Source organism: Erinaceus europaeus, chromosome 1 (genome assembly GCF_950295315.1).
Source record: "Erinaceus europaeus chromosome 1, mEriEur2.1, whole genome shotgun sequence".
Taxonomy (NCBI): domain Eukaryota; kingdom Metazoa; phylum Chordata; class Mammalia; order Eulipotyphla; family Erinaceidae; genus Erinaceus; species Erinaceus europaeus.
In genome coordinates this window covers 85,187,326-85,197,501 of record NC_080162.1, presented here as the reverse complement: position 1 = coordinate 85,197,501, position 10,176 = coordinate 85,187,326, and the positions used below count along the sequence as shown (strand labels likewise).

The window sequence follows — 10,176 nt, the reverse complement described above, 5'->3', positions numbered from 1 at the left end:
TGCAAGACCCCGCCCCGCCCCCTCGGCCCGCAGGACCCCGGCTCAGCCCCGCCCCCGTGGCCCCGCAGCTCAGTCCCAGGGGGCGGGGCCGCTCGCCGCGGCGTCTCCTAGGCGGTGGGCACGGGGCAGGGGGCGGGGCGTCCCCAGAGCCGGCCAATCAGCGGTGCTATCACATCCATGCAAATACGAGCACAATGGAGCGAGCCCATCACTCGCCCCTGCAAGCAAGCTTGAAAAAGGTTTCTGCCTGAGCGGCAGCCAAGCTAACCAATGACTCTGTATTTTGGGCTGGCGAAGCCCAATGGCGTGGCAGGAAAGGCGGGTCCGAGATGGGTTAGGGTGTCCTTGCAGGGTGTCTGAGCTAAACTTCACCAAATAATAGCTGTTTGTATTTTGGCTGCTGCAGGAGCCATTTTAGGTAAGTTCTTCTCTTAACTTTTTATTTTCTTCCTTGGCCCCGGCCGGTCGGCCTTGTCCGCGCGTCCCCGGCCCCGCCCCACCAGCTGGGCTGGGTGCCCCTTTGAATGGAGACGGGATGAGGGGCTGCGGCGGCGCCGAGGCCCGGCCGGGCCGGGGTCCGAGCGGGGCGGGCGGCCTGGCGGAGGGCCGGCGGCGGCCTGAGGCCTGAGGCGAAGGGCCAGCGCCCGCCGCGCCCCGCTCCCCTCGGGCCGCGCTCCGGCCGCGCCGCCGTCCTTGGGAGCGCGCCGCTGCGGGCCGCGCGGAGGGGCGGGGGTCCCGGCAGCCCCCGGCCCCGGGCGGGCGGACGGGCCGGCGGGCGGGCGGGGGGCGGGGCGAGGGGAGGCCCTCTCGGAGCGGCCCGAGGGGGACCGGGTGCCGCGCCGCCCGTGGCGAGGGGTGACCGCGCTCCCTGCCGTGGCCCCCGCGGAGAAGTTGCTCCCTTGGCTCCTGCGCCTGTTCGCAGGGGTGGAGGAGGGTGGGCTGGTGCCAGGCTGCTGTTCCGGAGGGGGCGGGGGCCCTGCGCGGCCTGGGCGCCCGCACCCCCTCCGCCCCCTTCTTACGCACTAGCGCGCACTCGCCCTGAAAATGGGAACCCTGGAGGTGCCAGCAGCCCCGCAGCCAAGTTTCTGTGCGTTATTCGATTGCATATTTGAGCTGAGAAGAAGAAGGAAGGGGGGGGATAAAAAAGGAAGTTGTCTCCTTCAGGGTATTTTTTTCGTACACGGTTGAGAAGTAACGGAGTCTGTTGCTCCCAAATTTCCAGAGGGCATCATCGCCTGTCAGATGTGCATAGAGGACTGGCAGCGACTAGCTTTTATTTTATTTTTTGAAAAGAGACGCTCTTAGGAAATCTCCCCCCCCCCCACCACCACCACGGGTGAGGTAATTGAAATTTGAGTTTGTTTGCAGCTTCATTTTTATTTGATCCGATTAAAAATACAGAAGCAAGCACTTCGTATTTGTGTACCCAAAGTATTCTTAGTTTCAGTTATGACTGATGTGACTGTGGTTTCAGACGTGTGGTATCCAATAAGGCAGTAAAATTCAATTTTCAAGTTGTAGGCCCGTGTTCTTCAAATGAGGGTTTATGAACCATTAATAATCTGGCCAAGCATTCTCATCAATCTGGTATCTCTGGGAATCTTCGGGGGCCCAGTGTGTTCCATGTCCCCCACCCCTTTATAACTGCTCATTTGTGGTGTGGACAGCTCCACGAACAGAGAAAATAAATACTCATTTAAACAAAATTAACTTTTTCTTTTTACACAATTTTTTTTTTTAGATTAGGTATCATTGCTTGAGTTTCTATTATTTTTTGAATGGCAAGTTGGAATACCATCCCATTAGGCTGCAGATTTCAACATGTTTTGCTTAGTCCATGCAAGAAACATTCTACTGTACTTCGGCTATAATCGTGGGTGCTTTTTCTTTGCTGGGGAAATCTGTATCAGTTGATGGTAAGATAAAGTATAAGGTCAGGCTGATAATTTTTGTCAACTTTTTGGCTCTCTGGCAATAGGAAGGTTTGAGACTTGTGTATAGTAAAATAATGAAGCATGAACAGTCAAGTGACTTGGTTTATGCCAACCAGAGCAGGTGGTTTCAAATAAGCAATTCATGACTGAAACTAAAAGTCCTAAGAAAATGTGGAGTGGTAAAATTATTTAATTTGGAGTTTTTTTTCTGCCCCAGGGCAGATTTTCCAATCTGGCTTATGACGACTTCTTTAAGATTTCTCTTGACTAGTGTTCTGTTTAGGGCTAACTTTGTAATTTTTCATTTATTTTCTATTCTAACTTGGAATCTTCTTTTAGTAACTAAACTGAGGTACTATTCTTGGTGTAGTATGGCCATTGACTAAGTCAATCTAGATCTATTGTGAAATAAGAATTGTGTCTCATTGTTATAGTTTCTTAGAGTCACCTTTTTTTTTAATGCAGTTCTTTTTTAAAATTAAATTATCTTTATTTATTAATTGGATAGAACCAGCCAGAAATCGAGAGGGAAGGGGGAGACAGAGAGAGAAAGAGACAGAAAGACACCTACAGCACTGGTTCACCACTTGTGAAACTTTCCCTCTGCAGGTGGGAACAGGGCACTTGAACCTGGGTCCTTGCCAATGTAGTTATTTCTTTGCCTTTTTACATTTAGAAATCTCTTCTGTTGTTGAAATACTACAAATTCTTCCAATATGGTAGCTTTTACTACAAGTTTTAAATGTCTTCTAGCTTTGTAATATTTTACTAGTACTGTTAGGGGTTCTCTGAACTCAACAGTATATTAAAGCACATAAGAAGTTGAAAGACCAGTTGGAAGAGAAATAAGAGAAGCCACAGTTGCATTTCAGTAAGATTTTTTGACAGTTATTTATTTGTTTTTCTTATAACTGTTTGAAAAAACAGTAACAAAACCAAACAAACAAACAGTCTCCTTTCAAAGATTGCTCATTTGTGATTCCTTCTGTTATCAGAAAAAACAGTCTCCTGGGCTGTTAGGTCTTGGAGATCTCTGAGTTATAGAAGTTTTGAAGGACTTTTTTGGTTTCCTTGGAAATAAGACTTTGCTTCATGCAGAATTTGTGTTTGCCTTCCAGTATTAAACTATTAGAGAAAGAGTCCTGCACCTTCATACTTCATTTTCAGTCTGGGTTTCTTTGCTTTTTATCCTCCATGAAAAGGGCTTGTACTGATAAAAATCAAATGGAACCACATGTGGATCACACGTTCTGCACCTTTTTGAACAGGTTGTAGGATTTAAAGATTCAGTACCTGACAAAATATCTTTGCTCTATGACAATGACAATATCTGTACGATGTCTCAGTTAACTGAGGAGACTGTGCTCTCTTCTCATTCTCCCTTTCATTTTAACAAGAGAGAGATTCTAACATATTTGTGATGTTTTTGTATTTCTTTCTTTTTTTTCTTTTTCAGTCATTGCCATGACTTTACCCCTCCAGAGTGACTCTTTCAGATAGAAAGGGAGAAAACAGATATAATGACCCCACAGCTCCCACTTCCTCCATTGTGTTGGAGCTGAGCACATGACAAAACAAGTGCACTGTCTAGGTGCTTTTCATGGCCAGTCTTTTTTTTTTGGTACTTTTTTTATGCACTGCCAGGGGATGCAACTCAACACCTCACACATGCAAGGCATATGCTCTACTATATTGAACCACCTCTACAACCCAGAAATAGTATTTTCAATAAATGGTTCTCTTTTTATCCCTCATACAGATCTTGTTTTGGTGAAAATTTGTGGTGATTTCCATGGGATTGCCTACATTCTCCTGTACTGGGTTGTTTATTGAAGCTCTCAGAAATATATGTAACAATGGTGAGGGCCTAGATGTATGTTCTCTAGAGAAGTTTTGTTTGAAGTAAAAAGAGGTGTTTGTAAGGAAAGCAAAAATAACTAGCATTGAATGACATACCTAGTATGTGTTAAAGGCTCAGTCACTGGGGCTACAGAGAAAAAACAATATTTGTTTATTAATTCACTTATTTATTTTTCTGTCACATCACTGCTCTAGGCTGACTTTTTCAGATAGAGAAGCAGAAAGGGAGAGAGACTTTTTAGCTTCAGAGCTTCCCACCCCCAGTGCTGCAGTACTTCCATTCTTGTGGTATATGGGGGCTCAAACCTGGGTGGCAAATTAGATGCCCTCCCAGGTGAGCTTTTTCAGTGACCCCCCAAACAGCCATTTTTCATTACTATTTCATTCATTTCATTGGACTATAGCTCAAGAGAAATGAAGTAACTTATTTAAGGCCACAAAGCTTATAAAATGCTAGAGTCAGAATTTGAACCTAGATCATCTGGACTCAAAGTACATATTTTCCTTTTTAATTTTTGGTTTTTGTCATTTTATCCTTTATTTTTATTAGTGATTTACAAAATTACAAGATAGGGCCATAATTCCACACCATCCCTACCACCAGAGTTCTGTATCCCCATCCCCTCCATTGGAAATGCAGTAATTTTCCCAAGGTCACAGGTATGACTTTATATCTATTACTATCTATATTTATTATTATTTTTGCCCACTTTTTTCTGTGGTCCTGTCTTCACTTCCTATTTAGGACATACTTACACCTATTACTATGTTTTCCTTTTAAAACTTTTAAAAATATATTTATTATTTAATGGGTAGAGACAGAAATGAAGAGGGCAAATGGAATAGAGAGGGAGAGAGACAGAGAGACATGGCAGCAATACTTCACCACTTGTGAACCTTCCCCCACTGCACTTGGGGACTAGGGGCTTGAACCTAGATCCTTGCACATTTAAGGTACACTCAACCAGGCCCACCACCCCCCTGGCCCTGGGAGTTCTTTCTTTTTTCTCTTATCAGATAAGAGAAACAGTGCCTGACTTCGTTTGGTGCTTTCTAGATTTGCTTCCATTTCAGTGATGGTATAAAAACAGATTCCTAGTAACAGACATTTCAGGTCCTGGTGGAATTGGGATTCAGATTCCCCTGGTCATCTTCCTCTATCAGTCACCCCTCTGGTAAATTGGACCAAAATTCTTATTGGGGTTTAGAACTCAAGGTGGGAGTTCTGGCTTCTCCAGTAGACATAGGTGTTGGCAGGCCCATCTATACTCCCAGTCTGTTTCTTTTTCCCTGGTGGAGTAGGGCTCTGGAAAATTGAGGTTCTTGGACACACTGGCCAAGTCATCTTCCCAGGAAGTCAGTACGGAATCATAGTAGCATCTGCAACTAGGTGTTTGAAAGGCAGTAAGAGATAAAGCAGGACAAAATGTTAACTAAACAGAAACCAAGAAGTAGGAATAGAGCAGATGAGAATAATGACCTTAGGGTGGAAAGAAGCTAGAAATTCTGTTTTAGGTATGTTTCAAGGGGCCCATGGCTTTAATAATTTTTTCTTGAGCTTGATAGCTAACACAGAGGTGAACTAGAAATCTGAGAAGATGGTGTTAGAGTTGAGAATATAACTAGAAAGCTGGACTAGGGCAGAGAGTAGTTCCCAGACTTGGAAAGAATATATAAATACAACTAACTCGTAACTACATCAATCTGACCCTGGGCCCATTTAGCACAGGAGTGTCTTTAACCTCCAAGTCCTTGTAAATCTTGAGTTCACAGTCCATGGTCACAGCTGGGAACATTCTAGGCTGCACTCATTTCAGGACCAGTCTTCCTCAAGTGGCAGAGTAGGATAACTCAGCCTCCCTTTGGAGAGTGGGGCTGTTGTCCTTAACATTGCTAATTTTTAAGGAGGGTGGGTCCTGGAAAGGCCCACATTCCTGAAGGATGTGACCAGTGATGGTAGAGAGAGGGATCATTTAGAGGTCTAAACCTAGAGTATCTATGTGGAAATCCAAGGATTCCTGATTAGGACCCCAAGTGATAAGGTGACCTGGTATTGGCTAAAGTGGAAATTATTAAGTGAGCCAATCTTTTGCTCTTTTTCAGCTTTTGTACTCCCTTCTTTGATGTTAGACTTTCTCCCATTTGTTAAAGTGATGAGTGCCATTTGTTGTACCCAAGTTGGTACTAGGTTTATGGAGTCTGGCTTCAATTTAGGGGGAAAATAGACCTAGGATTTTTGTAGGGTCTAAGTTAACCTCAATTTTTTTTTGCATTTACCTGTTTGATGATTCTAATAAAGGTTGTCATAGGGACATTGATTGTCCTTTACTTGATAAACAGTTTTTTGCCAGTAATCTCTTGGCCAATTGTAAATAGTGTTTCTTCCAAAGATTGTCAAGGGTTGGTGATAGTACCAATGTCCTGTCAGAAGAGCTAATAAAAGATGGAAGAGTAAATCTTACTTATTTTCTTTTGTATAGTTAGTTGAGTGATTGAGGGAGGTGAAGTAGGGGGTAGGAGAGGAGGATATCTAAGCCAAAGTAATAAATAATTGATTAGAAAATTAGTGGTACCTTCTTTAGGCCATTCTATTGGATTGCCAAGTTTATTAGGTATAAGTCTAGTCACAGACGACTGTTAAGAACTTTTACTTTGAGGTATATAATTGCCCTAACTTATGGAGATATATATTCAGTACCCAAGGCCCTAGCCTATATATATCTAGGGTCTGTAACTTTGTTAGGAAATGTTCCATCTATAATGGAACTAGGTAGTCCCATGTGTTAGGAAAGAAAGATCTCACCAGGTTAAAGGAGTTGGGAAGTTTATTTCTCAGTCTTGGCGTCTTTGGAGACAATCCAAAGCGCATAGGCAGTAAGTAGCAGCATAACTGGCATGGTGGCACCAGTAGCATTGATTTAGTTGAGACCAACAGAAGCAGTATAAGGGGACGGGATCAGGAGAAGAGACATCAAGAAATAGAAGCAAAGTACCTAGGTTTCAGGGCTAGGAGGAATACAGATTTCAAAAAGAATCAGAAAGGCTCATTGTAGCCTTAGAGTTTAAAATGACAATAGGTAATTATTATTATTATTATTTTCTTTCTTTGTCACCAATCATTAGGGCTCAGTACTGGTACTATGAATTCACTGCTTCTGGCGTTTTTTGTTTGTTTGTTTGTTTGTTTTGGTTTGGATTGGATCGACCTTCTTGTGGTGCATCCCATGAGTACCCATTCATTGGGGAAACTGACGATCCTTCCTAGCCGACTGAATCCACATGGATCCCAGTCACTTTCAAAGCCAGCAACAAGCAGCTCCTGACAGCTTTCAACCTGACCTGTTGACTGGCTACGGAAGAAGGGCAAACACTAGAAGAAGAAGTAGGACAGAGGGAAATTGAGGAGGAAGACAGAGAGAGAGGGGGAGAGAAAGACACCTGCAGACCTGCTTCATCGTTTGTACCCAGGGTCCTTGAGCCAGGGCTTGAACCCAGGTCCATGTGTATAGTACTATGTGCACTTAACCAGGTGTGTGACTACCTGGCCCCTCCCTGTAATTATTTTTTATAACTAATGGGAGCTCTTTTTCTTTTTGAAAACCCAATAGTTAGAGTTTACCATAATATGCTTTGACCTTACTACAAAGCACATATTCTTTCCATCAGTACTGTCCATCCTAAAGATTTCTGTAAAAACTTGTGTTGTTGTGGCCTGGAAGGTGTGGTACAGTGACTGGACTGCTGGAACTTGTAAGTATGAGGTCCCAACTTTGACCCCTGGCGTTACATATACCAGAGTGATGATGCTCTGACTCTCTTTCCTGTTAATAAAAGAAAGTCTTATATAAAATAAAAGTTTAAGTGGCATTATGTTTTGGTGATAATAGTCCTAGGTTAACCAAAATACTTTGCCTGAGTTCTACATTTGCATCAGTTACTACATATCCACGTCAAGAGTTTGTCACTGAAGAGGCAAATTGGGTTAGAATGAAGGTATCCTTTCCCCTCTTTTCTCTATAGTACAAGAAAGGTCCTTCTAGGGTGTTTAGGGGTTCAGGTGTAGCCTGGTATAGTAAAGACCTAAAAGTGTAAAGGGAAGTTGCAGTTACTTTTTCTTTACCAAACTGCTTTTCAAGTGTTCATTTTGTGGAGGCGTTGATACCCTCATGAGAAATTCTGTTACTTCCCTAAAAGTCCTGGAAGTAGTGAAATAGAGTGATTTTAAAATATCCATGTCTGTTTCCTTTTCTGGAAAAAAAATATTTCCATTGAGAAGAATGCATATTTTTGCCTGGAGTACTTACATTTTTGGTTTTACAGCTTGTAATAATGATTCTTTACATCTTCCTACTGTTTCTCTTTATTGCCATCATTGAGACTTTTAGAAACTTTTAGAATATATTGGATATATGATATAAATAGCTTCTGTTTAGAGGACTGAAAAATTGTTGAGCCTTTTCTATAATCACAATAAAGCACTTACACTTTAAGCAAAGAGGAAAACTGATTTTTTAGTGTGTTTTTTTCATGGAGTGTTTTTAAAATTTTATTTATTTATTTATTATGAGAGAGTTTCACATGAAACAGAGAGAGAAGCCAGATCATCACTCTGGTACATGCAGTGCCAGGAACCTTGGGCATAAGACTTGATGCTCTACCAATTGAACTAGTTCCCTAGCAGCTCAGTAGAGGTTTTAATCTGTTAGCTATTTCAAAAGAATTAACATATTAAGTGAGTATTTGAGGTTTTCATGAAAATTAGGAAGTAGAATTATAAGATTATTTCAGGACACAAATCCAAGTACAAAGAGATAGATATATATTTCAATTTTCTTAATAAAGGGAGATTTCAATTTTTCTGCTACTTTATTAAAAGATTCTTACAGAGAATATTCACAGGTCTAGTTTTATGTGTCAGATACATCTTACAAGTTCATTTCTTTAAATGGATTCTGGATTTTCTTATACATGATGTGACTAAGGTATCTCATTTTTGGTGCCTATATTTTATAATTCTAGTAATTTCTTTATATAAAAGGGCAGGTTAAAAGAAGGTATACGTACTGTGATAGCCCTGACCTTTTAGTCCTTACCTATTTAGGTTTCATTATGAATTCTGCTAAACTTTTTTCTTTCATATAAAGATTAAAGACAACAGCTTTTCAGTGGGATGCTATAGTTCTCCTTTTGTTGTTGCTAGGATTTCACAGCTCTGGACCTACTTATTAAGACAGAAAGAGACAAAGAGGAGAGGGAAAGACACCACAGTGCTGAAACTTCCCCCCAGGTGAACTAGTTCTCTAGTTTAATATAAAATGTTGATTATGAGGGTTTTGGCTATTTTAATATAGTTAATGGAAATTTTTTTTCCTATGTAAGTGTTTTTGGTTCATCAGTTTTAGAGAATGGCTTCTAATTTATAAGGGTAGTCTTTTGCTTTTGATATTTACAAAGTTAAGACATTTGTTTGTGGGACCAGACAGTGGTAAACGTAGTTGAGTGCACATGCTATATAATACACAAAGACCTAGGTTCAAGCTTCACAAGTGGTGAAGTAGTGCTGCGTATGTTTCTTTCTCTTCTACTCTAGCTCCCTGTCCCCTGTCAATTTCTGTCTGTCTAATGAATAAATAAATAAATAAAATAATAAAAAATGGACAATGATTTGTTTCAAAGTAAGGATTTTTTTTATTCATTAAGTGTTGTATGTGTTACCTCCTTTAATATCATCTTCAAATTTAAATATCTTCAAATTTACTTCAAATTTTAAGTTTCTAAAAATTAAGAAAAACATAGATCCTAGCATTTGATCAATATCTCTTACAGAATTAGAAATAACTTTGTGATTCACACATGGCTATAGAATTAAATGAAGAGCCACTTGTGGAATCATTGGATTGTTTTGAAATGATTTTAAAATGTTTCATTTTAATGAAAGGCACAGAGAGAGAGGGAGAGAGAGACCCCAGAGCACTTAGCAGCTCTAGCTTGTGGTGTTGGGGGTTGACCTGGCACCTCAGAGTCTCAGGCATGAAAGCCTTTTTGCATAATTAGTGTGCTGTGTCCCCAGCCCAGATCACTGTCTTTTGAAATTGTATGCATCATCATAAAATGAGTTTTTCTTTTTTAAAAAATTTTTTCTTTTCTATATTTATTTCCTTTCTGTTGCCCTTGCTGTTTTTTATTGTTGTAGTTATTGTTGATGTCGTCGTTGTTGGACAGGACAGAGAGAAACGGAGAGTGGAGAGGAAGACAGGGAGAGAAAGATAGACACCTGAAGACCTGCTTCACCACCTGTGAAGCGACTCCCCTGCAGGTGGGGAGCTGGGGTCTCCAACCGGGATCCTTGTGCCAGTCCTTGCGCTTTGCGCCATGTGCGCTT

The 10,176-nt window shown here is 41.5% G+C and overlaps 1 protein-coding gene across 4 annotated transcripts in view; it reads left to right on the top strand.

Moving 5' to 3' along the window:
- The first annotated feature begins 250 nt into the window (after positions 1 to 250).
- CHD6 (chromodomain helicase DNA binding protein 6) overlaps positions 251 to 10,176 on the top strand; it is a 236,663-nt gene continuing 226,737 nt past the window's right edge. For 2 of the 4 annotated variants that reach the window (XM_060190206.1, XM_007526639.3), the window contains exon 1: positions 252 to 418. The gene's annotated coding sequence lies outside the window, so the exon portion shown is untranslated. Of the gene's footprint in view, positions 419 to 10,176 lie in introns of all 4 variants that reach the window. The other 2 variants (XM_060190220.1, XM_060190210.1) reach the window with 2 other exon arrangements.